The sequence below is a fragment of the Lissotriton helveticus genome, chromosome 6 (genome assembly GCF_964261635.1).
Source record: "Lissotriton helveticus chromosome 6, aLisHel1.1, whole genome shotgun sequence".
NCBI classification, from domain to species: Eukaryota; Metazoa; Chordata; class Amphibia; order Caudata; family Salamandridae; genus Lissotriton; species Lissotriton helveticus.
Genome location: NC_136067.1, coordinates 105,164,229 through 105,188,389, shown reverse-complemented (window position 1 = coordinate 105,188,389; position 24,161 = coordinate 105,164,229). Strand labels below are relative to the sequence as shown.

At 47.1% G+C, this 24,161-nt stretch overlaps 1 protein-coding gene across 2 annotated transcripts in view; it reads left to right on the top strand.

Moving 5' to 3' along the window:
- Window positions 1–11,096: 11,096 nt before the first annotated feature.
- DLK2 (delta like non-canonical Notch ligand 2) overlaps window positions 11,097–24,161 on the top strand; it is a 217,385-nt gene continuing 204,320 nt past the window's right edge. The window contains exon 1 of one of the 2 annotated variants that reach the window (XM_078647437.1): window positions 11,097–13,206. The gene's annotated coding sequence lies outside the window, so the exon portion shown is untranslated. Of the gene's footprint in view, window positions 13,207–20,095; window positions 20,222–24,161 lie in introns of those variants that run through there. The other variant, XM_078647435.1, reaches the window with a different exon arrangement.

The following is a 24,161-nucleotide window of genomic DNA, read 5'->3' as shown; positions in this document are numbered from 1 at the left end:
TTTTTCTGTACATAGTGTGTAACTCTGTCAAATGATTGGGAATTGCTGATTTTACTGTCACTATTGAATCGCCACTTCTTTCCTCACCAATTCCTCACCTTCACTACACCGTCCCATCCCTTCTCCCTCCTTGGGGCACCACCGAAACGAGTGTTCTATTATTGTGTGTATTTATCCTTGCATATTCGATAAGCATTCCCATTGTGAAGTAAACAATGTGGTTTCAATTTATGTGTTCTTGATTATTTTTCATTTGTGTGGTTTTATGTTCCATGGCTACTGGGACCCCTTCTCTTTACTTAGTATCCTGAAGGCATGCCTTACTTCTCTTCCCATTTAATAGGCTGTTCAAATACACTGAACATAATCTTCACAAAAGTTATTTACAAAAGTTTAATCTATTGCCATTATAAATTACAATAACTTTTATTTAAGTATTAATAAAAAAAAATTAAAAGCCATTGTTATTTTTAATATCAATACATCTAAGTCACGTAAATACAACACATTGCATTACAAATGCTATAGGTATCACATTTGCGAAAGTTAAAACTATTAGCATTGTTAATGACAAAGCTATTAATTTCGCTATTTTCAAAACCAACACATAAGTAAAACATTTGTCATTTACAAGACCAATAGCTCAAACTTTCCTAATGCGAGACCTATTGCATTGCAAATGCTTGTTTAGATGTTGACGAGGAGATAGGAATCGTAGACGAGACTGATGTGAGCCTCACACATACCATCGTCGACGTTGAAGACGTCAACGCATCCGACGACTTGCTGGAAGAAGTCGTCATCACTGTCGTCGTTGAAGAGCCAGAAACAGCAGATCTCGTCGTCGGACAGATTTTGGTGGAAACATGCAGTGAAGGAGCCTTGGACGCCTGAGAGTCTGATCTCGGGGACGTAGGCGTAGCAGGAAGAGGTGGAGACATTGCAGGAGTCTCCTGGAGCTTCCTCTTTTTAAGGAAAGGAGAGGGCAAATCCTGCACACTGCTACGCTTAGAAGAGGCTCTAGCAAACCCAGACGCAAGGCTATCTGCGTCAGAAAGAGGGCACTACTTATCCTTCAACCTCTGTAACCAGAGAAGGAGACGCCCTTCTCTGTCCTTAAGAGTCTTGGTTGAGAAAGTACTGCATATTTTACAGTTGCCTACCTCATGCTCAGGATAGAGGCAGTAAATACACTTCTTGTGAGGGTCCTCTGAAAAGAGCCGCAACTTCCCACAAGAAGCACATGGTCGAAAAAGAAATTTCTCACTTGAAGACATCCTAAAAAGCTGAGAAAGCCAACAGGAAGAAGAAAAACTGAGCAGAGCTCAGGGGACTCCCTGCACACGACATGCGGTAGAAAATCTGAGGGCCTGAGCCTCTGGGGAGAAGGTTCTAGAGGGTGCTTGCGCCTGATTGGCTGTAGTTTGGACTATCATAATGACATGGATATGCTACTGAAGTGTTTTTTCTTTTAATCTAGTTCTATGTGTTAATGTTTACCTATGGTACTTATGAGTATTGAGGGTTTTTAGAATGTATGTATATTTTATATACATGTTTGATATTTGTTTTATTGGTCTTATTTTTACTGTGGGGCTCCCACTTCGACGACGGGGAATATTACAAGCATGTGAAACTATGAAAGACACCCCAATACTGGAGAAACACTTCTACAGGCAGGTCCCAGTCTGCCGTGAAAAGTTAGGGGTACCCATCAGGTTGTATTGTACAGGTTACACTACAACCATACACTCTACCAACCATGTAAGCGAGCCCAGGCTTGCAACAAAACGAACAGAGCATTGAGAACACCCTAATGACTAACATATTATCCAAAACCCAATATAATACATTGACCGAAAGCAAAACCTAAGCTGAGAAGGGATGGAAAGACAACTAAACTAGTCATGTACTATTACCACTGTACTTTGGGACCTCAAAGGTACTTAATTGCACTGCCCTCTTCTCCTATTTGAATGTTCCAGGGGTGTTTCTGCTTTGCTCAGCTATTTGGCTGAACGGTAGAAGGTGCATAGTCGGGCGTCACTAAGAAGCTGCTGTTTTAATACAGAGATAAAAACTACTGACATGCTCAACAATAGTAAGACAGATGTGAGAACCTGGGAGGGGGAGCGCAGCAAGGGAGGGGCCAATAGGATGACCCCCCTGAGATCGAAACTGAATGTTAGAGACAAAAAAAAGGATATGGAAAAGTGGTGTGTACATAACTGTAAAGCATGTATCATATATCGAAAATGGAAGTGTGTAAATTGTGATGTACCCTGACAATTTTCAAGAAACCGAATAATAATAATAAAAAATAAATAGTAAGACAGCTTCACAAACAAACAAGCACTGAAAAGCCAATACGCCTCACCTTATAATTCGAGAACCAAGTTAGTGGCTTTGCTCATGCTTCTGCGTGAAGCACTTTTACAAAAAAGAAAAGAAATTTCAAAATACTGGTCGAAAAGCAAACACATTTTAAGGTATAGCCAAACTGCCAACTGAATAAAAGATGTTCAGTCTTATTAAACAGTATCGTTTTTGTTTCAAATACTTCACACACACCCCTCTGAATCAAATGTCAGAAGTTTTTTTTTACTCAATTTTATTGGTTTTATGACAACAAAATGAACGGTACAGCATTCCGATGCAACAAGAGAGAGCAGGATACATTATCATAATTTTAGCACACAAGAGAAACAGTATTGCCCTTCAGAGCTTACCCACCACAACCTACGGAATTTCAGCCTAACAAGCCCAGCCACTTACCCAATATGCGTTCGTGTTTGGCCAGGCAGCCTCTGGCCCCATATGCAGTTCTTTCCTGAGTGGCGCACCAATCCACTCCCTTTTGCCACTTCGCAAGAGAAGGAGATGTCGAGCCTTTCTAGGCTGCCGAAATGTCTCTTTTGGCCACTAAACAGGCTGTCCCTAGGAACAATCGGTCAGCACGGGAGCTATCCAACCCCTCCATCACCCCGAGGAGAAGGGCAAGAGGACTAAGTGGGACCCGCCAGCCCAGGGAGTCACTTAGCTCTGCCACAATCGACGCCCAGTAGTCAGAAATAATGACGCAGCACCGAACCATGCGAAAGAAGTCGGCTATCTCCGCATCACATCGCTGACACCTGGGGGTGGGGAGAAAATCCGCTTTGTGCAATTGTACAGTGGTGAGGGATGCAAAGTGGAGGTAGTAAATTTGAATGAAGCGGAGTCTGGCCGATATATTGAGTACTCTAGGGGCCATAAATGCATCTATCCAGTCCTCCTTATCTAGAGGGCCCACCCATTGCTCCCACCGGGCCTTACGGGAGACTACTGTGGATGGAGTACTATTTATTAGAGCTCTGTAGATTTGTGATATTCCCCATTTCCCCTGGCTACCCATAAGGAGTTTAGCCTCCAGCAGGCTGAATTCTGGGATTGCTGTGCGGTCGAGGACGTGGAAGGTAAGGGCATGTCGAAATTGGAGTTACTTGTAGAATTGGTTAGAGTGTAGGGAAATGGGTGCTGTAGTTCTTGGAAAGAAGGCAGGTGCTCACCCCTCCATACATCTCCCATTTTAGTGATTCCTTTTAAGTCCCAGCGCTGAAAACCCACCAGTGTCCCAACCTCCCGCAACCAGGTGCTGTGCCAAAGGGGTGTCTGAAGTGTAATTTTGGCACCTAGTGGGTGTGTCGCAGTGCAGAACGCCACGCGAGGAGTGCTGTGCGAGTGACTGCCGGCAGGGCCTGAGGAACTGGAGCTCCATAAAGCATGGCCTGGATCCGGGAGAACTTGAGGTGCTCCAGCCGGCAGGCCGGATTTGACCAGCCCCAATTATACCAGCCATGGATCACCAGGAGATGGGTGACGAGATAGTACAGGTAGGGATTCGTCATCTCCATGCCCCCATCGTATGGGGCCCGCTAACAACACTGGAGGGCCAGTCGTGGTCTCGAACGAACCCAGAAGAAGGTTGTGATCACACCATCTAGTCCCCGGAACCAACTGCAGGCGAGGTGGAGCGGAAGTTTTTGAAGGACATAAAGGAGACACAGCAGGATAATCATTTTGAAGAGGGCGATCCTGCAGAAGTGGTTGAGGGGGAAGGATTGCCAACAACGGAGGTTGTCTTTTGTGCGTTTGAGCAACAGGGTGGTGTTGAGGGACCAAGTGAGCTCTAAAAGGAGGGCCACCCAGATACCAAAATATTTGAATGAGAGTCGTCTCAGGTGGATTGTTGTTTGGCAATCCACACAGGTGTGGAGGGGGACCAGGGTAGATTTCGCCGGGTTAAGGCGTAGGTCCGCCACTCTCTCGAAGGATTTGAGAATCTGGTGACAGCATGGTCCGGAGTGGGCAGGGTTGGCCAGGAAAAGCAGGACATCCTCCTTATTTTGGACAATCCGATCCCTGTGGGAACCCCACCAGCGCCACCCCTGTATCCGCTCGTCGGTCTGAATAAGACAAGCCAAAGGCTCTATTGCTAGAGCAAATCAGAGAGGGGAGAGCAGGCATCCCTGTCAGGTTCCCCTATTTACAGAGAAGGCCTCCGATAGCGTCCCGTTTATTAGGACCCTAGCAGATGAATGAGAGTAGAGAATTCCCACCAGTTTTCGATACTGGGGGCCGAAGCTTGCCCTTTCCAACACACACCCTAAGTAGTGCCAGTCGACTGTATCAAAAGCCTTCTCGAAGTCGAGGACCAGCGCCAAGTATGGGGGGAGAAGGTGCTGGTGGGCAAAGGCCACATGCAGACACCTCAGACAGTGCCTCGTGGCACGTTGTGGCATGAAGCCAGATTGGTCTGGGTGTATAAAGGTGTGAATCACTCGTCGCAGTCGGGTAGTAAGAATTGTTGCAAAATGTAGCTCTCAGTATTAATCAGAGAGATGGGCGGTAATTGGAACAGGAGGCGGGGGGATCTGTTTTGGTTATGACTACGATTGTAGCGGTATCTGTGTCGGAGGGGAAAATGCCACATTCTAGAACTTCCTCAAACAAGGAGTGGAGTTGTGGGATTAAGATGTCCCGAAACGACGCATAATATTGCGCAAAGAGATCATCTGTGCAGGGGGTCTTACGAGTCGCAAGTGAAGAGATTGCTTCACTAATTTCCTCGACCGTTATGGGTTCGTCCAGGGCCTCGACGTCTCCCGCGGAGAGTTGCAGGAGGGGGACACCCTGTAGGAAGAGGGAGCTGATGGGAGGCGTGTGTGAGGAATCAGCTGAGTAAAGCACAGCATGATTTCAGCAGGGGAGTGGAAGATTTGCCCGTGCAGGTCCGATATTTCTGGAACTATCCCGTTGGCCAGGGGATGGGCAGCGAGCCTAAGAAGCAGCTTGCCATTCTTGTCCCCCTACCCACAGATCCGGGCCACCGAGGATCGCCATATCAATTTAGCAGATTCAAGGGATATGGCCTTGATCTCTTCATGAATTAGTTGGAGCTGCCGGCGCTCTGCCTCTCCACCTGTTACGGCTGTTCCCATCTCGAGGCGAAGAGCCTTTGCCTCAAGCCGGGAGAGATGGCGATACTGGTCTTGCTGCCTGTTTGAGGAACCCCTTGGCATATCCCTGGATCGTGGCTTTCCCGGTCTCCCATAGTGTGCCACTCAGTTGGACAGTGCCCTCGTTAGTTTGGAAGTAGTGTTTCAGTTCTCCCTCAGTCCCCCGCTTGTATTCTTGGTCTTGGAGGAACCAGGCGTTTAGCCTCCATGTATGGCGTAGGGCTCCTGTGGAGCCCCCGAGTAGTAGGAAGAGCAGGGAGTGGTCTAAGACGTCACGTGTGAGGATCTGGACCTCGGCTACGGTCCTACAGTCCGGGGTCGGCAAATAAACGAGGTTGATTCAGGGAGTGGGTATGGTGCGCGGCGGATGTATGTGTATATTGTAGTGTTCTAGGGTGCCAGGTGCGCCAGACATCGCAAAGGCCCAACCTAGAGGCCCAACCCCAAGTTGCTTAGCACCCATTGTTCTATGGGACGATGGTGTGCCTGTGGCGTCTCTGGGACACCATTGAAGTCTCTCCAAATCACCGTCACGCCCTGGGGAAACGTGGATATGGTCCCCACTGAAACCCGGAAAGTGGACCCCAAAATCGCCGGTGGAGAGTATAACACATTAGATTGATAGTGGCGCCTCCAAAAGTACCTGAGGGAGTAGTGACAAAGTGTCCCTGGGGGTCACTGAATGTCTGGGTCGGTGTAAAGGGAAGGGAACACTGCAGAGTAATTGCAGAACCTGGAGTGCCACACCCGGTCAAAGCCCTGCCGTGCTAAGAAGGGGCATCTAGTTCCCAGTAAGTGCGTCTCTTGCAATAGAAGGATATTCGGTGTGACCCTTTATGCATGCTTTAAAATTGCAGTTTGTTTAATTTTATCTAAGAGTCCGTTAACGTTCTATGAGAGGACTCGAAGGGGCTCACTCTCGCTATAGGGCTGTGACATTATGGTTGAGTGGGAGTGTGTGGGACAGGAAGTCTGACAGTTCTAAAGGGCAGGGTTCCAAGAGCAACAGATTGCGGTTGTGCATATTACTTGGGGCATCCCTGGGCGGCATCACAGGTGTTGTACACAATGCTACAAGAAAACAAAGAAACACAAACAAGAGCATAGTCATAATAGTCCCCACTCAACATCCCAACCAACACCCCACCCTATATTTCCCCAAATGAAGCATATGTCGCCCAATGAACAATGGTTTAGAGAGAATAGAAGCTATCTATTGGGATGTGGCTACATACAATAGGAACTGGTTGGTCCCCTTACATTTAAAGGATTGATGTTCATCCAGTTCAGGTTATGGTTAATAGTAGTATTTGAAGTGAGATTTGGGGGCTGCCCGAAAGGTCAGTATCGTCCGAGTTAGGCTTGGGAGAGGCACTGGAACTCCCTTCGGGCGTCGGAACCAGACTGTCTGTGTTCTCCTGGAGTCTTTGCGGCTCCTAGGATGCAGACGACCTGCACCGCCCCTCGGCGAGGCGGATGCTGCTCCGCGATCTTTGCGCCTTTGTCGGACCCAGTGCATCGCCCTAGGGGGGCCCCGAATTCGGGGTTCTTACTGAGGGTTGGACGAGGGCGCCTTTCAGTGGACGGATGGGGCATTCTTCAGTCGCCCAGGTCCATGCCGCCTATGGTGTGTCAAAGAAGTAGGATTTGTGTTTAACAGATCACTCTGAGGCGGGCCAGAAAAAGGAGTCTATAGGTTAGATTGAGGACCCGCAGCTTCTGTTTTACTTGGATATATGATCTTCTTTGGGCTTGCACTTCTTTTGTGTAGTCTGGGAAGATCATCATTTTGGCGCCTTTGTGGAACAACTTTGGTCGGGAATGGGCTTCTTGCAGGATGGTGTCATTGTCTCTGAAGTTTAGGATCCTTGCTATTATTGGTCAGTGTGGGGCTCCTGGGGCGGCCGGGGCACGAGGGTGCGGTGGGCCCGCTCCACAACAAACCACTTCGACTGGGCATTCGGGGGCATCCAGGTCTTGATCCAGTCTTCCAGAAAGATGGTCATTTGTGCCGGTTCAGTCCCCTCAGGCAGGCCCACCAGGCGAAGAGTGTTCTGATGCGAAAAGTTTTTGGCATTCTCGGCCCGTTTGTGGAGGTCAGTCGTGTGGGATAGAAGCTGCTTGACCTGCGTCTTGAGGGTCGAAACGTCGTCTTCCACCTCCTTATGGTGGAAGCATTCCGAAGATGGAGATGAGGGCCACATCCACTCGCACCTCTCCAATCCTGGATTCCATGGATTCTTGACAGGTCTTGATGGCCTGCTGGATAGTGGCTAGGTCACCCACTGGGCTGCCCATCCCGGGAGGTGCCAGCACGCCATGGCTGAAGCCACCAATTGCATACTGTTCCATGCGGGTTAGGGTAGACAATGGTTTCGCCCCTCTGTCTTTTCCATGACTGCTCAGAGTCCCCGAAGGTTCGGTCCAGCCTCGCCGTGAGCATCGCCGTCAAGCCCCCGGGTCGCTGGGCGGTGTGGGGGAGTCGGGTCCCGTGGACTGGTATGGTTGCCCCTGGCAAAGCATTACCGGAGATTTCGGTTAAAAGCGCGCCAACCGGGGGTCTCTCAGAACTCTCCCGGATCCCAGGACCGCTGGACTGACTTTATCAAGCTGGAGGGTCAGCATCCGCCGTGTGGTAGTGTCCTTGAAGGAGTTTCAATTCAGCTGGTCCTAGTTCTGGGCCCACCACCAGAGTCCGGGGCTCTCACAGCTTGGGCCACTCCCGGCCCCAATGTGTCTGCCCCGGGTACAGGGGCCCTCCTCACCGAGGAAGCCAACACTCCCAGGCAGCGGGCCGAACAGTGTTCATCAAACAGGAGCAATGGACTACCGCGCCTTCCAAAGTCCTGCTTGGCTCACTTAGGCAGGCACAGAGCAGCAGTCCGCCAGGGGACAATCCAATACTGGTCACCAGCCCCGTCGGGTACCCCACACACTCCACAGGGCCCACCTCCTCCACCATCAGCCCCACGGAGCGACTACGAAAAATCACAGGGCAGGCAGCATCCAGGCAGTGAGGGGGGAGGCCAGCCGCTGGAAGCAGTATGGCGGATCTCCTGTGCCTCACAGGCCCCCCCCTCCGCCAGGGCGGTACACCAAGGCCTCACCTTTTAACCGGACCACGGCTGCAATAAGGCCATAATTACAGCAGGTCCAAAGTCCCGCCTATCGCAGGCCGCGTAGCAGGGTGGACAGAGGGAGTTGGAAAGTTGTCCCGCCGATATCCGGCCAAACCGCAAGTCCCCAGAGCAGGGCTGCAGGCCTTCCGGGTAGTTCCCTCCCTCAGCACCTTAGTCTCAACTCTATCGGCTGTATTGCAGAGGCCGCCTGCCCATCAGAGGCTGGATGTTCTCACCGGGGCCCAGGGGGAAACGCGCAGGCAGCAAGGGGGGTCAACACCAGCAACGGGGGCACACCATGCAGATCCGCCACAGACCACCGCCAGTAGTGTCAGCCACAGCCCCGACCGCCAGAGGGGCCAGCCGGGTATCGGGATTCCCGAAGCGGCACTTCGTCAGCACCGGTCACGCAGGGTCCACAACCGCCGTCCGTGTCTGCAGGCACCCTCTCCTCACCTCAGGCATTGGCACAGAGACTCCTCCAGTACCTGTGGGGCCGACGCGGATCACTGCAGGAATCTGGCAGAATTTGCAACCGGAGCTCTTGGAGCAGTCCGCAGCAGTCTTACGAGGCCTGCACGTGCGCCCAGTGGCCCAGAAGGTTATGCGGCCACCATCTTGTCGCAGCCGGGGTCTCCGTCCCCGCCAGGCACCCTCACGATCCCAATCGGAGCCTGTTTGGGGAGTCAGGACCGCAGTAAGCACAGGAGCCCCAAAGGGTGAGTGGGCCCCCACTGGCCAGGACACACTGGAAGAGAAGGATGACTTCGGATGGCAGAGGGTTCGGAGCACTCCTAAAGTGCGACCGCCATCTTGGCGCGTCAAGCCACGTCCCTAAATGTCAGAATTTAAAGGAACATGTAGGCCTAAAGTTCTTTCCACAAGCTTCGGAAGCCAAGGGAGCAGATTTATGTGCTCCCAGGAGAAGAGACAGCTCCTTTTTGTACACCTTCAGTCTCAAATGCCACCTAAGTGGGTGCAGCACCCTATCTCTTCCCACAGCACCATAACTGCTACCTTTGTGTGTCAAGGCCTAGGCTTTAATACAAGATGTGGAATGAAGTAGATAAAACAAACCAGCTCAAACTCTGCTCTATGGTCATACCTTTGCAAAAATATACCTATTACTGTGATTTTATGGAAGATTTGGGAGGCATGGGGAGCAACACCAAGAGCGCAAGGGGTGGGAATGTGATGAGAGGAGCAGCACATCGAGGAGAGACAACTCCCATGGAGTACGCATAGAAAAAGAATGGAAGGATACAAGTAATCCACTCAAATGGATGGCTAAAGAAAGCTATGATGCAAGGGAGGGAGAAGAGGACGGTAAGTCATCAAATAAGCAACAAACAAAAGAGAGGGACAAAAAAGACCACCAATGATAAGCAAAGTTCAGGCACCAGGTCCTTAAGAGGTCTTTCAACAAAAGACAGCATAAATCGGTCTGTAGACGAGACCTAAAAGTAGTCCCCTAATGTGAGCAGTGGAAGGATACAAGTCAAGGGTCAGGAGGGATGAGGCACAAAAAAAGGAAGGCCGACCATTGAATAAGAAGCAAGCAAATGAGAGTGTCAATAAAGTCAAGCAATGGTAAGCAAGGGGCGGACTCTAAGCCTAGGTATGTTTAGGGTATTGTCCTTGTGGCAACATACAGAAATATATGCCTATAGTCAAAACCTAAAAACTTTACACCAACATTCACTGATATTAACACAGATGTACACACACTTAAGACAGCAGAGGCACACATTATAGGATACAAGGCGTTCCTACTGTCCAATACACACCACAGACATTTAAAAACACTAAGGCAGAACCACACATGTGCAATGAAACACATCACAATTATCGCACCTCCCCTTCGATGCCAGCTACCTTCTTATTTTGTTAAGAAATTGGTTTTTTTAAATTGGGTAAAAGAAATACTTGTTCACGGTGCTTACAAGCGAGAGAAGGATGGTTTGGGCCGCTACGTATATATATAGATGATTATCATTCAAGTCTTCACATGCCTTTCATTTGTATTCGCAAACCCACTTTTCCTTTTTTTCTCTCGTTAACATTCAATATCTTAGGTCGGTCATTAATTTGCCCCCACTGGTCACGTAACTATTTTGCTATGTATATAAACAAGTACAATACTTTCTTCAAAAGATACCAAGAGGCTTTCGGTGGGAGCCGCGAAAGGTGAATGTCAGGTATTTACTGTCCGTCCTCGGGGGTGGAGGCTTTGGGAGCCAAGGTGCAGGACTACCCTGGCCTCTGTGCCAGCAATGCAGGGCACGTGCGGAATGGCGCTGGGGCACACACACTCACCCACCCACCATGAGTCAAATATAGCCAGCCCTTGGCCGCGGCGAACAATGGCCGGGCTTGGGTTACACGGCAGCAGGCTGCCGCTGTTTGTTGTGAGCGGAGGGGGCGAGGGTGGGGCAGAAACACTTGGCTCTGTGCATTAACACCGGCCCTGCTGGCGCGCGTGTGTACCCAGCGCCATCACCCAGCGCACGCCCAGCCGAGGCGGCCGCCGATGCCAGCTGGAGAAGCGCATCCTTGGGCGGCAGGACTGCACGCGGGAAGGAAGGTGTGCGTGGGGCAGCAAGGTGTAAGGACAGGACGCGGCAAGAAGCAAGGTGTTAGGACAGGACGCGGTAAGGAGCAAGGTTTAAGGACGGGAAGCCCGCAAGAAGCAAGGTGTGAGGACAGGACGCCCGCAAGAAGCAAGGTGTAAGGAAGGGTAGACACTGCAAGAATCAAGGTGTGAGGACAGGACGCCCGCAAGAAGCAAGGTCTAAAGAGAGGAAGCCCTCAAGAAGCAAGGCGTAAGGACAGGTAGAAGCAAGGTGTGAGGAAGGATAGGAATCTCCGCCTGACGAAAGGTGCGTGAATGTAAGAATCTCATCCAGCGGAAGGGTGCGTTTCTTGCGTGGACAGTAGCAATCTCAGGGAGAGGAAAGGTGTGGGCAGGAGGAATCTCCGGAGAGGAAAGGTGTGCGGAGCGAGACTCCACAAGAGTGGTCAGATGGGGCTAGAGAAGAATTTCACGCACGTGGAAAGCGTGCAGACAGCATAATTTGAAGCAAGCAGGGAGGTGTGCAGACATTAACCTTTCTTGCAAGAGAGACGCCAAGACATCAACATTTGCTGCGAGCAGAAAGTTGTGTTGGCGGTAAGACTTTCCAGAAGTGAAAGGTGCCCAGACATCAGCGTTCTCCACAAGTGCAGAAGTGTGCGGAGGGAACGCCTCGATGCCAGCAGGCAGGATGCGGGGGCACTCTGCTCGAAGGGAAAGGTGCACGCGAGTGTGACAGAACACAATTGTACACAGCCAGCTGAGAGATACGCGGACTGCAGGGTTTATGGCATGAAAAACATCTGTGGGATTGAAGCGAAGCTGTAACATCTAAGGACTGTTGGATTTACCACAAATGGTAGGATTTGCTGAAAGTGAGGAGAGTCACGGAGAAGATATATTTCAAGAGTGGGTTTGTGGAGAAAGTAGGACTCACCTCGAGCATAAAGGTGTGCAACAAGTAGGATTCGTCACAAGCGAAAACGTTTGGAACTGTGGAATGCGGAAAGATTAGCAGAAGGTAGGATTAATTGCAAACAAAAATGTGTGTAGGGTTGAAGTTATTGAGGGTGTGTGGGTACTAGGATTCATTGCAAGTGAAATGGTGTCAAATGAGGTCTGTCACAAGCAAAGTAACTGTGGAATTGCAATAAGCCGAAATGTGTGCAGTGGGCAGGACTGACTGGAAGCATGATGTGTTGCTGAACTGGACCAAGCAAAAATATTGGTGACCAGAACGACTGGCCACAAATGAAAAGGTGTGCCGATGCCAGGATTCACCATAGTTGCAAACATTTTTGGACTATAGATTTTGCAAAAATCATTAAGGTGTCTTGGCACCAGAATTAGCAGTCCTCAGAAAGGTGCGTGTATGACAGGATTTGCCTCATTTCAGAAGATCACTGGACAACAGAATTGATCATATCCATAGTGGCTTTTGAACGACTCATTTCACCATAACTGAGCAGGTGCATGGATATCAAATTCACAAGAAAAGGTGAGAGTAAGATCATTTGTCTCCATTGAAAAGGTGATAAAAATACACAATTCAATTTAATCAAATAGTTGGGTGTATAACACAGTTTGTTCACCTCAAAAGAAAAGAGGAGTCAAAGATACATGTTACCATAATTCGAAGAAATTACAGATCTACAGGATCCATCACAACAAAAAGGTCTTAGGAGAGCACAGCAGATCTTTACTTGAAACGTGTACCGACAACAGAAAAGGTGTGTGGACAAACCAAGATGGAAAAGTTGTGCCATCTGTATTAAAATATTGATCGGAACACCAAGTTCGAAACAATAAAGGCATGCGCACCCCTAAAGGTATTTGGGACAATTCCATGGAAAGATTGTTTTGGCGATGACCTGCCCACTGGATATGGTCTTGGTTCGACTTGTGCTACGTACGAGCCACCAGAGGCCGTGAGTAATGAACCTGGGCCTTACACACAGCAAGAACTGGAAGCAGGTGTGGCAGACGGCAATCTGGTGAACCGACCGCAGGAGACGAGGTAGGTACAGGAGCTCTCTTTTTGGGAGAAAGAGTACGGAAGGGAGTGTACATGTTGTCTTTAAGTGATGTTTCACTTTTCACTGCGATCTTATTATGTTAGGTTGGTTATGTGTACTGCACAGTATGGGCACACAAAGATAGGAAGCGTAAACTGGAATGAGAGCAAGGAGTGCTGCGGATGGAGTGGTCTTTTCTGAAATGGTAGTATTTCACCAACAGTCTGTGTGCTACTGGGGTATGACAAAAGAGGTTGAAGTAGGTGTGTGGAAGTGAGGGGTGATAGTGCGAAGAATCATGCTTGGCAGAGAGTTTAGTCACAGAGAGGTACCAGGGTGGATCACAATTATGTATTTTTTGCAATTTATATTAATGTTTACAATTTATTATACATACACTGATGACAGGTGCTGTCAAGCTCTCGTGTGCTGTGCAGGATGAGCTGCTAATCTTCTCACAGGGTTGCAATACTATAAATGACCACGTGTCGAGACCCCACGTACCACACCCAACTCTTCCAACACAAGACCTTCTATAACAAGAAATACAGATCCAGAGTTCTGCCTGCACCCACTGGGGACACTTTGAATGCTACAATGCCACAAGAGGGGTACTGAGAGCTACACAAATGCTATATTGCATAATATCACGTGAACAGCCAGTAGTGGCAATTTGCTACAGCACTGCTCTCCCTTTATTGTCATTTCAGACCAGCACTTCTTAACACCTTCGGTGCGGGGCTGTTCCCCCCCGCTGTGCTGGGGGTCGGGCGCGTACAGCGCCCCGGTGCTCATGACGAGGCCAGCTCGTCATGAGCCACAGCGCTCATGACGAGCTGAGCTCGTCATGGCCACACCCGTTCCCATGGAATGCTCAGCACAGCAGGGGAATCAGCCCAGCGTGCGAGCGTTCCACGGAACGGGCACGGTCACGACGAGCTCAGCTCGTCATGAGTACCGGAGCGCCGTGGCTCATGACGAGCTGACCTCGTTATGAGCACCCAAGAGGTTAATAGGGGTACCATACCTAAAGAGACAGTGTGGGAGATATAAACAGTGTGGTTGTATTGTTGATAAGCCAGAAGAACACCCCTTGTTGGGGTGAAATGTCTCAGGAGACAGTGCAGCACACATTAGCAGTGGTGCTATACCTATAAGGAAAGAAGGCAGCACGTTCTTAGAGGCAATATATGTATTTGCAGTGCTTTTAACCAGGCTGTCTCAATCAGTAAAGCAGGTCTTCACACTCTTCAGTCTCCTCATACGTGGGTGTGATCAATCCACTAGTTCATTCTGTCACTCACTTGCCCTCTGTTCGGCTTCAATAATGGCTAGATGCCCTTCCCTAATCAAAACTCTCTCCACAGTTCATCTCTTCTCTCCACTACATTTTGCCATTCACTCCTCTCCTTCTTATACTTCTGTCTACATTCTCCTTACTTCAGCCCCTTTCTCTAAGTCTCCTTGAAATTTCATCATCTTCTTCGTTCCCCGTCACATTCTCTGTGTGTCTAAGCTTCACCTCTCTTCTCTCCCTAGGCTAGTGACCATGCGTCTTGGATTTGCCGGGACTGTCTTGGTTTTTCACCACCTGTCTCAACATACTTCAGTAAATTTAGCACATGTCCCTGTTTTGAGGGAATGTCTCTGAACACAGATAAGTTTTTAGGTCAAGCCTAGCTGCAGCGCGCTTGCACTGCTCGCTCTGCGAGGCATGCTTAATTGGAGTATGCACTTGAAGCCCCGCCCACTCCCCACCCATATTTGGCACTGGCTTGTGTCATTGTCCTTCCTAATTTCTGGATAGTGATTCGTAAATAGGCTTGTTAGTCCCTCCTTGTCTGCATTTGTTACCTTCCATGAGGACTGAACCTTTTACTTGTGTTGGCACTTGGCAGCTTTTATTACTAGTTGGTGAGGACTATTTACTTAATTAATGGGTTCTTTGCTTAGCTGACGTGCTGTCCGTTTTAAACATTGTTTTTTTCTCCTTAAAACGCGGCACATCGGCAATGGTGCCAGCACGTCTTCTTTTTAAAATACGGGTTATTATAACAATATATATATATATATATATATATTTAGATCGCACCACGTGCTTTTTGTGTTAACATTGTATGTTTTTTTTCTCCCAGCGCAACACATCGGTAATGGTGCCAGCGTGTCTTTTTAAAATACAGGTTAATATAACAAAAAAATATATATATTCAGATTGCACAGCGTGCTTTTTGTGTTAACATTGTATGTTTTATTCTCTCCCAGCGCAGCACATCGTGATTGACGCCAGTGTGTCTTCTTTTTAAAATGCGAGTTAATTCAACAACAACAGAAAAGATATATTTGTTTGCAACGCGGGACGCTTTAAGAATAGTGTTCCGCTCTTTGCTTTTATTTCATGCATACACTACGATCCCTGTCTTTTAAGGGCAGCCAACGCTACCTCACAACCCCCCTCCATGCCGCTGCCACAATAGGGAGTGAGGCACAGGGTGGAGCGCACATGCGTGTGGCTCAGATCAAGCCCTCCTCCGCAAATGCAGACATGTTGTGCAGTGTAACTGGGATTCGTGGCACGCCTAGCTGTCCCCCTATTTATTAACTATGGTTCACGCGGTTACGGGGTGATACTACACAAACTACAAGGTATGGGGTAGCAACAGGAAGATCCCTTTACGGGCCCCAAAAGGGGTGGGAGCAGTGTCAAGATTCTGCAAGGAGTGCTACTAGCTGGAAAATATGTCAATATTCCTACAGGAAAGTATCAGAAATTGTAGTGATGACGCATGATAAACCAGCAGGATGCCTTGGAGATTAGATTGCCCGCCTCTGAAACATACAGTGATCTGCATTTTACACGTTAAGATCCCTGCAAAGTTATTGCAGCCTTCCTTCCTACTGGTGATAGGGGAAATTATACCACTATATTCTGTCATATTGACACTTATTATTTGCAGTGCTTAGTAGCTCTATGTAAGAAACAAGTTGTGGTAACTGGGGAAATTTACAAATGCTCTAGTTAAAGTTAGCAAAGGCATCCACATGCAGTAAAAGTGCAAAACAGTGCTTGTTTACTTTCCATGATGTTTCAAGCTGTATTCTTTTTTTAGCATTTCTTTACGCCCTGTTTTTTTAAATTAAATATTGCAGTTATGCATGTAAAATGGGGAAAAACAAAAATGCTGAAACTAAATAAACAAACTGGTCTATTCTAACGAAGTTCCATTCCTGTGCTAATGGTAACGCATTCCCTGGAGCAAGCAGGCATGCATGAAATCACTTTTTTATACACACAACTCCTTTGACAGCAAAATTTGTGCACCAGCCCACAATCCCGTCACAGGGATGCCAAATGTCAGCAGTTCCACTACCACGCAATCTACGCCCATCACTGTCCGGCACTGTCATTTACAATGCCAATAGCTTAAACTAGCGTAAATGCGAGACCTATTGCATTGCAAATGCTTGTTATGCTTGCCAGTGCAGAAATACAAAGAAGCCTCTAGCAAAAGCAATTTATTTATATATAGGTTATACTACATCTAATAGTTAGTCACTGGCTGCATTTTTTTATGCTGGTGAATGCTATCAACTGGTGAGCGCTGTCAATTAATTAATTCCAAGCCCAATCACCCAAGCAAATTTGTAGTCCTACTCCAATGTGTGCGCAATGTCCTGTTTTTTTATTTTAATAGCTGGTCATCTACCCTAATGATTTTCCCTCACTCCATCCCCTTCCTTGTCTACAACTGTGCTTTATTAGGTAGAGTACCGCCCATTTCCCTCAATGGCGCGAGACTGAAGCCCTTTCCACATAGTCAATAGAGCAGATTTTAGACAGCATAGGCATACGTTGCAACTCATGTGATTTTGGCAGGCAACTCGTGCCTCCGGTGGGCTCTTGCAGTCTAATAATGTATTGTTTTCAATCAGATTTCACAGAAAGTCACCTATGTGATTAGTGATGTGCAAAACGTGCATAATTTACTGTAGCGTAATCATTTAAAATTACTGCAGAATTGCACATAATTACATGAAATGCATCTCACAAAAAAATCCAAACTGTCTGTTCGAGGAAACATTTAACTTCAAAATGTAATTCTGAGTTGATTTCTGGCCGGTCCCACTGAAAAATTACCGTAACGGTCCGCTTTGTAAAAAAAATGTACCTGAAATGCTAATCCAATGATTAGATAGCTGTGGTCTAGCAATCGCACATCCAGAACGTACAATTTTGGGGTCAAGTATCAATGTCGACCTGTAGTAAACATTGGTGTTCACATGGTATCTACATCCTCCTGCCTATGGGAGTATAAAGACCAAAGAACGAAAAAGTTTATATTTCTTAAATTAGAAAGCAATGATACCAAAGCACACAAACACAAAGTCTAGTATATAAGAGTCCTAAAGACATTTAGTGCAGAAGCTCCAGCCAATTACTTGTACACGGACACTCGCTACGAACAAAGTTGGGGGTTATCAAGGCTGTCTTCCTACTTACCAAACTATTTACGTTTTGAGTCTTCTGGTATCGAACTTGGCACACACTACTTCAGATGTTCCCGCTATGACTAAATACTTACGGTGTGGAGATTCTATACTTAACATTACTGATGAGAGTTTGACTTTCTTCCGGTATATTTCACCCATCTTGAATCTATATGATTTGTGTTTTTTGAGAATTGATATAGAGACTTGAAAAAGACTGTGGCAAAACGTGTCGGCTCCCTTTTGATGTGTAATAAAGTTCACAATGAAGTTATATGTCAAATTTTCGACTGAAGTTGGAATAAATACGCCTGGCCTAAAAGGCCTATGGACTCTTATGTACTGAACTACCTAAAAAGCTGCTTGCGTTCAAAAATTACCCGAACTGAACATCTTTTGCTAAAATTGCTCCCAGAAATCACACAATATGGCATAACGTACTCTTGGTAATTACATTTAAATTTTGTAATGCATAATTACCAAAATTATACCAATGATACGGGCGTAGTTAACATTTCGCTCAGGCTTATTGGAGATCAGGGTTTACAAGGGTGGGGAATGGGGTAGAGAAAAAGGTCCCCCTGTAGAGAAAGGAAAGAGCTTCACTGGAGGGGGCACCCCCCTCCACTATAGTGTACAGGTCCCCATTTTAAAGAGAGAGTAGAGTCCCACTGTACAGAGAGTGGTGGCAGAGGTCACACTGTAGAGAGGTTTGTGGTCTATGAATACACATACCTGTGTAGAGGGCAGACCCCTAGTGGTGCTGCAGCACTCCTACACTTGAAGGTGATAAAGAAGGACAATGAGAGATTTAGAATGTCATTTTTCAACGTAGCATACACTGTTTGTTGGTGCATTAGCGCAGAGGAAATATGGCTTTACAAACCACTGCATATTGATTCATTCTGCAAACTATCTTTACCTTTGTCTGTCTACAAGGTGATGTAAATTTAAGTCTTAAATTAGACTTTTGATGAATTCTTAGGAAGCTCAAAAGAGGTGCTGACTAAGGGTGAATTATCACTCACAAATATTATAAAAATTGTGCTCGTTCCCTTTCAGAATGTCATATTTTGACGAGGCCCACTAAGTATTCTTAATGTCGCAACATGATGTGAACAAAGTAAGTAAAAAAATAACGGACCAATCAATATGTATTCATTTTACCTTTGTGTGTGTTAGTCTCATGACTAAAACTGACTTACTGTTAATCCTTTTTTAAATATTATTAAAGTTGGTACATTGCAGCCCCCTACACCAACATGTTGTAGGTCAGTGATCACTTTTAGGTGCTGCAGTTCATGTAACGTTTTGATCTGAGGACTTCAATATACTCTGTAGGTTGGGTTATATTTATTGCACTGCACTACTGTGTGCTGCTTATGTTATGCTACTTAACTGCAGAAGCAGACTTCCATCTGGGCTGCTAGTTGTGTCCCAGGTTTGGGGGGTAGCTTTGAACCTGTGGAGTAGGTACATGAACCCATTGAACTGGCATGCAATTAAATGGAGCAATAAATGCAAATGAGACCTTACCTTTGGCCCTGTCCTGACTGAGACCAACTGCACGCGCGCAACACACTATATCCACTCCACATATAAAGAACAAAAACACCCTCGCATGTACGCTTCTGCTCACTCAATAATACTTAAATTTTTATAAACTCCTAAGAATTTAGTGACCTGTTACTACTGACCTGCACCCTGAAAATTGTTCCAGTACCGCAGCAGACTACCATTGCAAAGAGAGCACAATAATAGAATACCAATTTTACACCTTAACCTTATGTAACACCCATTCCCTCGGACCTTCACCAAAGGAACCTCCCGCCCCCCTTTCTACACCCTATCACCCCCTCAAACCTTGTCCCTGCCGAGGTAAAGATGGACACAAGCTCAAGGCAGAAGACCCCCCCCCCCCCCCGTAAGTATGACAGAGAGGATGCAGAGGGTCCTCTCGTCTCCTCAGTGAGAACACTGAGGGCCCACCCCACTCTCCGGTGTAATCCACCCCTTGAGCCAGATCAGAGGCCCTTGTAACGGATCATGTGTCGACAGGGCGCGTGGCGCGCACAGGCCTAGCCACAGGTGCCCGACCCCTTGGCCTCCTCCCGGCCCCCTCCTGGAGCTTGAGGCCTGCGCCCCGTCTCCTCTGCCACCTGTTCGAGACGAGGGAGGCGGTTCTTCTTCGTGTGTCCGGGGCCTCCTCCTCGCTCGGTCCCCGCATCCCATAGGTGCCGCCTCGAGCTCCCCCTCAGGGCTCCTTCTTCCGCGCGCGCTTCCTCTCCTGCTACGTCATAACACGCTCGAGCTCCCCCTCAGGGCTCCTGCTTCCGCGCGCGCTTCCTCTCCTGCCACGTCATAGCACGAAGCGTCCAGATTTTCAAATCCCCCAAAAACGGGTAATATCACAAACATAGAAGTAGGACTGCACCTGGTAGCGACCATGGCGGGGAAGAGGTGGGTTCACAAAAGGGGTGGACATGGCAACATCCTCATACAAGGAACATGGACTGTAATTGAGCGTTCGAGGTAAGAGAGAAGCATTTTAATAGTAAATAGACACGAATAAAATATATATACGAATAAAATAAGGTTGCCGGGTGATTTAAGTCATCCTGGGCACGGGCACCATGTTTCAGTGCTGGCATTTCTGTTTTTACAAACTGTTGTTTTCATGATTTTTAGGACTTTTGATATACTGCGCAGTATCCATAATACATTAGGTTATTATAGAAACACGAAGGACTGGAAGGCATGGATTCACGTGGTGACATTACCATTCATGCCAATAGACCCGAGTCACACGGGAGACTCGATTTTTGAAGGCACGAATGGCATTATTTTACCTGTCTCCCGCCTGAAATTGCCTCTGTTTCAATAGAAGTTAATGGAGGAAAAACATTCGCCCGATTTTTTTTCTAAATCTCCCTCTTTTAAAATGTTGATATGTATGCATGCCACTACATACAGAAACGTTTTCACGTGTGCAATCTAAATCGCTTAACAACGAGTGCTGTGCTAAGTATTACTGAACAAGTACAGCAGAAACTCATGTTCACTGGTAGCTGTTGCGGGGGGCCACTCCTAAAACCTGTGATGCACCAGTAGAAGTTAGGATGCAGTTCCGCCAAGTATCACGCAGCTGACGTGACACTAATGCATTTCAGTGCGGTGTTCCGCATCACCGCACTGAAATGCATTGTCACGCATTTCCACTGACTGCACTCTGCTTACAGCGCCAGCATGCAAAGGTTCTAGTGAGCGCCCTGCTGCCTCTGACACCTGTGTGCCTGCTGCTCAGCTCCCCGCAGACTTGCCATTAGACTGGAGTTAACTTGGAAGACTGCACTGTCCTGAGTGCGCAGTATTACCCGGCCGGCGTTGTCGGACCACCAAGGTGGGACTGGGCACTCAGTGCAGCATCGTCCTGCAGCACTGTCTGTCTCATCATCATGGCTGTGTGGCAGCATCAGAGGCATCGGGCGCTGAGAGGAGACTGCTGCATTTAGTGCTGTGCGGCCGGTGGTAAGCTGCAAGGCAGAGGACTGAATGTGTGCGCGAGCAGAGTCCTCTTTAATATTCATATTCCTGATTTATATGTCATACAACAGAAACGGGGCTCTGAATGAATTATGAATGAATAATGTATTGTCTCAATTAAAATCAATACGATTAATCGCAGTAAATCAGAGAAGAGAAAAGAACAGAATTAAAACGTGTAACCTGCGAGGCCCCAAAATATTAAGTCTATATGAAACGACCCAAGATAAAATAAAAATATGTATTAAATAGCTGTCCAGCCTCGATAAGAATAATCAGAACGTTCATGTCCTTCTCTGCCTAATGGCTGTAAAAATTATTTTGAAGAGTTTCCCAAAGCGTGCAAAGTACAGTGGCCGCCGCCGACCACGTGCGGCTTGGTCCACCGCGGGGGCCCCGGTGCTCAGAGAGACAGTAGTACCTGCCAGTGCCACAGTCACTGCACTGTCCTATACTCACACGTGCAGGGCATGCTGCCGACTCCTCCCCGGGCTTCACAGTGTCGGAGTGAAGAGTAGCGCACATGGGACAATCCCCTTGGCTGAACTCAGACTATGCTACCATGCAAAAGGTAAAACACACCAAATAATTAAAGACAGGTTGGAACAGTAATTAACTTGTTTTCCATGCTGCTGCCGAAGCCTGTGACCTGTTAAGCAGCAGGTGACCCGAACTTGCATTTCCTGATGTTAACTACTTTCAAAATCCAAGACAGTTCATATAATGCCACAACATGAAATGTTCACTATACATTATTACACTTATTTTTTCAATTACGCTGATTAGGCATTAATTAATATGACTCTATTGGCTGAGATTTAAATACATACAATTTAGGCCTGGAACTTCAGTCACAGTCGTGTAAACATAAAGTGTCTGGGAAGAATAAAATAAAAGTTTGTCCCTCTTCCACAGCTCTAGCTTTAGCAAATAGGTGTGTCACAGTTGGCCGTGTCATGTAAACTTTCAATTGATGGGCGCATTAGGCTGTGTATTTTTATCTCATTGCTTTAAACTGACGTACTCTGCAATGTGGAAAATAACCCACTCTTTAGAACTTATTTTTTATAGAGTGATTTGTAACGCTCACCTTCCATTTGTAAGCACTGCAGATTACTTCTCAAACTGTCACCCCACACCTCAATTATTCCATCATAAAGTAAATATGTTGCACTGCTTATGAAGTAATTCAAACAACAATGTTCAGTATGATAAACACTTTGGGTGTGTTGCAGCTGTTTTAAGACTGCTCACAGACCACGACAGTGCAAACAAAAAGTCATTTGTGAATTGAACTAGTTACATGGACATGACTGCTTTCTCCACTCATGAAAAAGTGTCACTCTGAGTCTCCGGTTACTGTCATGCCATTTCTGGTGCTTTGCAGCAGGTTTAAGATCTTCTTAGAGTTTCTAGTTGTTCTAATGAGTGTAATTTCTGATATTTATATGTTTCCCTTATCTTCATTGCTTGATTTTTGCTCGAGAGAAAGTGTCACTCATAGTTCTTGAAATGTCACTCATAATTACACTGAAATTATGAAAATGTCACACAAAGTAATCTGAAACCTTGGCAACTATGAGGATGCTTGTCACAGAGGTGCTCTAGGGGTGGCACATGAAAGCGCTATTCAGGGAGGACCTCAAAACCTGGCTCTTCGACCGAATCACAGACCATCCCCCCACTCAGTGCCTTGAGACCCTCATGAGTGAGTAGTTGCGCTTTACAAATGAAGGATTGATTGTTCCTTTATTATGTCTCCCAAATTTCTGACACTGGCTGTTGAAGCCTCTTGAACATTCGTTGCATCTTATCCTTGTGTCCAAGATTCACTAATGCCTTGGCAACAAACTTAGTCCGGGTGAGTGAAATCATAAAACATCAAGGGAGGAGCTACTTGAAGAGCGTCCACTCAAAACACTATGTTTTCTTCTGCTTCAAGTGCCAGATGTTTAAAGAACTTCCACCAAAACCACTAGGGTTTCTTCTCCATGAATTGCAAGTTGCTCGATGTGTGTCCACTCCAAACACCATGCTTTCTTCTGCTTGATTTGTCAACTTCTCAAAGAATGTTGACTCGATACACCTCGCCTGCTTTTGCTTGCACTGCACCTGCTCAAACCGCAGTCGCTTTAAATGTGTTCTCCTGACTGAGGTGCCAGCTGTTTGAAGAGCTTATTTCTCAAATGCCATACCTTCTGCTGGCGGAGCCAGCTGTTCAAAGAGCCTCCACTTGAAACATCCTGTTTTATTCTGCCCGAGGTGCCACCTGCTTAATATGAAACCAGGTGAAATGCCATATCTTTTTCCGCTTCACATGCCAATTGAAAGGCAATATCTTATTCTGCTTCAAATACCAGCTGCTCAGAATATCTATTTGAAATGCCATGTCTTCTTCTGCTTGAGGTGCCAGCTGCTCGAAGAAATGCCATATCTTTCCAGATTGACGCGCTAGCCCCTCCTAAAATGCCTTGTCTTCTTTTGCTCTTGATGCCAGCTTCTTGAAAAGCATCCACTTGTAATGCCATCCCTTCTTCTGCTCGTGGTGCCACCTGCTTGAAGAGTCAGAACTTGAAATACCATGTCTTCTTATGCTTGAGGTGCCAGCTGCTCAAAGAGTATATACTTGAAAGGCAATGTATTTTTCTGCTTGGGGTGCCAGCTGCTCAGAGAGTATCTACTTGAAATACCATGTCTTCTTATGCTTGAGGTGCCAGCTGCTCAAAGAGTATATACTTGAAAGGCAATGTCTTCTTCTCTTTGAGGTGCCAGCTGCTCAGAGTATCTATTTGAAATGCAATGTCTTCTTCTGCTTGTGGTGCCAGCTGCTCAGAGTACCTACTTGAAATGCCATGTCTTTTTCTGCTTGGGGAGCCAGCTGCTCAAAGAGTATCTATATGAAATGCCATGTCTTTTTCTGCTTGGGGTG